The sequence below is a fragment of the Triticum aestivum genome, chromosome 7D (genome assembly GCF_018294505.1).
Source record: "Triticum aestivum cultivar Chinese Spring chromosome 7D, IWGSC CS RefSeq v2.1, whole genome shotgun sequence".
Taxonomy (NCBI): domain Eukaryota; kingdom Viridiplantae; phylum Streptophyta; class Magnoliopsida; order Poales; family Poaceae; genus Triticum; species Triticum aestivum.
In genome coordinates this window covers 474,062,496-474,066,659 of record NC_057814.1, presented here as the reverse complement: position 1 = coordinate 474,066,659, position 4,164 = coordinate 474,062,496, and positions in this window count along the sequence as shown.

Sequence of the window (4,164 nt, the reverse complement as noted above, 5' to 3'; positions counted from 1 at the left end):
GCCTCCTCCTCTTGTGAGATCATCCAGCAATGCAGTGGTCAAACATAATCCCAAGTTTGCAAAGGTGAACATGATGAATGCAGCTCAAGGGGAGGAATCTACTGATGTGATAATGGGTAATCTCTCAGTTAATGATATTCCTGCAAAAGTTTTATTTGATACTGGTGCATCGCATTCTTTCATGCCATATCCTTTTGCATCGAAGCACAACTTTGACACAGAGGAATTATCTAGAGCAATGCAAGTTATTTCTCCGGCTAAGCGTTTGAGCTCTAGCATGATGGTTCCGAATGTCGGTATCAAGATGGGCGACTATAAATTTCTGTCTTCTCCAATTGTTCTTGGTGACTCTGATATTGATCTAATTCTCGGGATGGACTGGCTTTCTAAGCACAAGGCTCAACTTGATTGTGCTGCCAGGGAAATTTAATTGACACACTCTTCTGAGGATGTTATCATCTATGCCGCTCGTGATGAAACCATTCAGTTATTTTCTCTCAATGAGAAGGGCGAATTGGATGCTATTTCTCAAATTCTAGTCATTTGTGAGTATCAAGTTGTCTTTCCAGAAGAGCTTCCGGGTATGCCTACTCACCGGCCAGTTGAGTTCGTTATCGATCTTGAGCCCAGCACTGAACCCGTTTGCAAGCGTCCTTACAAGCTTGGACCCAAGGAGCTGAAGGAATTGAAGAAACATCTCGATGAACAAGAGCGTCTGGGTTTGATCAGACCGAGTTCATCTCCGTGGGGTTGTGGTGTTCTTTTTGTCCAGAAGAAGGATGGCACGGACCGACTTTGTGTCGACTACCGTCCACTAAACAAGAAGACAATCAAGAACAAGTATCCACTTCCCAACATCAATGAGCTATTCGAGCAACTCAAAGGTGCTAAAGTATTCTCCAAGCTTGACCTTCGAATGGGTTATCATCAGATTCACATTCGTGAAGAAGATATTCCCAAGACAGCATTCAGAACAAGCGTTGGTTCTTATGAATATACTGTCATGTCTTTCGGCCTTGTCAATGCTCCTCCAACATTCTCTCGAATGATGAACTTCATCTTCAATCCCTATACCAATGAATTCGTCCTGGTGTATCTCGATGATATCTTGGTCTTCTCCAAGAATAAGAAGGATCATGCCAAACATTTGCGATTGGTGCTCGACAAGCTCAGAGAGTATCAATTCTATGCGAAGTTTTCCAAATGTGAGTTTTGGCTTGATGAAGTTCTTTACCTTGGTCATATCATCTCTGCCAAGGGCATCACTGTTAATCCCGAGAAGGTGTCTGCAATTGTGAATTGGGAACCTCCTCAGAATGTCAAGCAGCTTCGCAGTTTTCTTGGTCTTGCAAGCTATTGCCGAAGATTCGTTGAGAAATTCTCTAAGATTGCAAAGCCTCTTTCCAACCTCCTCTAGAAGCATGCGAAGTATGTCTGGACTCCTGAGTGTGATGTTGCTTTCAACACTCTCAAAGAGAAACTCGTCACAACTCCTGTCTTAACTCCTCCTGACGAATCCAAGCCATTTGAAGTTTTCTGTGATGCTTCTCTTCAAGGTCTCGATGTTGTGTTAATGCAAGAGAATAAAGTTGTGGCCTATACCTCTCGTCAGTTGAAGCCCAACGAAAAGAACTACCCCACTCACGATCTTGAGTTGGCGGCAGTTGTCCATGCATTAATAACATGGAGACATCTCTTGTTGGGAAGAAAAGTGGACATATTCACCGATCACAAGAGTCTCAAGTACATCTTCACTCAGCCCAACCTCAACCTCAGACAAACTCGATGGGTCGAAATGATTCAAGAGTACAATCTGAGTATTGAGTATACTCCAGGCAAGGCCAACGTCATTGCAGATGCTTTGAGCAGGAAGGCTTATTGCAACAGCTTAATCCTCAAGCCATTCCAACCGGATCTTTGTGAAGCTTTCCGCAAGCTGAATCTCCAAGTTGTTCCTCAAGGCTTTCTTGCCAACCTCATAGTCTCTCCTACTTTGGAAGATCAAATTCGTGAGGCACAACTCCGGATACCATGGTGAAGAAGGTGAAACGTGGTATTGACAAGGGTCTTTCCAAATACAAGTGCTATCGCATTGATGACAGAGACACTTTATTCTTCGAGGACCGGATTGTGGTTCCTAAAGGTGATCTAAGGAAAGTCATTATGAACGAGGCACACAATTCTCTTCTTTCCATTCATCCTGGAAGTACGAAGATGTACCATGACCTTAAGCAGTCGTATTGGTGGACTCGAATGAAGCGAGAAATCGCTCAATTCGTGAATGAATGTGATGCCTGTCGAAGGGTGAAAGCAGAACACCAACGACCAGCTGGTCTCCTTCAACCTCTTGCTATCCCAGAATGGAAGTTTGATCATATCGAGATGGACTTCGTGACTGGATTTCCCAAGTCCAAGCGCGGAAATGATGCTATCTTCGTTGTCATCGACAAGCTTACTATAGTGGCTCATTTCCTTCCAATCAAAGAATCTATCACAGCAGCTCAGTTGGCAGAGCTATACACCTCCAGGATTGTCTCCTTGCACGGCATTCCACAATTGATTTCTTCAGATCATGGAAGCATCTTCACTTCTAAGTTCTGGGACTCCTTCCAGAAGGCCATGGGCACCAACATTCACTTCAGCACAACTTTCCATCCTCAAACTAGTGGCCAAGTCCTTGAAGATATGCTCAGGGCTTGTGTCATTTCCTTTGGCTTGAAGTGGGAAGATTGTCTTCCATATGCCGAGTTCTCCTACAACAACAGCTTCCAAGCGAGTTCGGGCAAGGCCCCATTCGAGATTCTATATGGCAGAAAGTGCCGTACTCCTCTCAATTGGTCAGAGACTGGTGAACGCCAACTTCTTGGCAATGACTTAATCACAGAGGCTGAAGAAATGTGTAAAGTCATCCGTGAAAATCTCAAAGCCGCGCAATCACGCCAGAAGAGTTACTATGATAGTAAGCACCGTGACTTGGCTTTCGAGATCGGAGACCATGTCTACCTCCGCGTCTCTCCAATGAAAGGCACTCATCGCTTCGGTATCAAAGGGAAGCTTGCCCCTAGATACGTGGGTCCTTTCAAGATCATTGGCAAAAGAGGCGACCTCGCCTATCACCTTGAGCTTCCCTCCAACTTCGCGAACGTGCACGATGTGTTCCACGTGTCACAGCTTCGCAAGTGCTTCAAGACTCCTGAGCGCAACATCAACTTCGAAGAGATTGATCTCCAAGAAGATCTATCTTATCATGAGCACCCCGTTGCTATTCTTGAAGAAACTGAGCGCAAGACTCGCAACAAGTCAATCAAATTCCTGAAAGTGAAGTGGTCGCACCATTCCGACTGAGAAGCCACCTGGGAACGCGAGGACCACCTTCGTTCCAAATATCCGGAGTTCTTCCAGTCCTAGATCTCGGGACGAGATCCTCTTGTAGTGGTGGAGTGTTGTAACACCCCGGATGTAACTTTCCATATTTATAACTCCAACTCTTGCCATTTTCGGCTCTGTGTTATGATATTCCCTCCGTGGTTGGGTTTTTGTCTTTTGTTTCGCATTTTGTTCATGTCATGCATCTCATATCATGTCATCATGCACATCTCATTTGCATACGTGTTCGTCTCATGCATCCGAGCATTTTCCCCGTTGTCCGTTTTGCAATCCGGCACTCCCACATGCACCGGCGCACCCCCTCTTGTCTCTTTTCGTGAGCGGGTGTTAAATGTTCTTGGAATGGACCGAGGTTTGCCAAGTGGCCTTGGGACACCACCGGTAGACCACCTGTCAAGTTTCGTTCCATTTGGAGGTCGTTTCATGCTCCAACAGTTAACCGGGTAACCGCAAAGGCCTTTTGTGTGTTGCAGCAAAAACCCCCTCCAAACAGCCCAATAACCCATCTAAGTCCCCTTCATGCTCTCAAGTGTTCGATCACGATCGTGTGGGCGAAAACCGTGCTCCATTTGGACTCTGCTAGCTCCCTCTACCTATAAATATGCCCTCTCCCCCGAAATCCCGCGTCCCGAAACCATAGCCCCGCTCCCTCCGCGCGCCGGACACGTCCGCCCGGCGCCGGACGAATCCCGCCGCCACGCCCGACCAATCGGAGCGCGACACGTGGCAGCGCCGCCGCCCACCGCCGCCGGCCCGCGAAGCCCGCGCGAGGCCCCT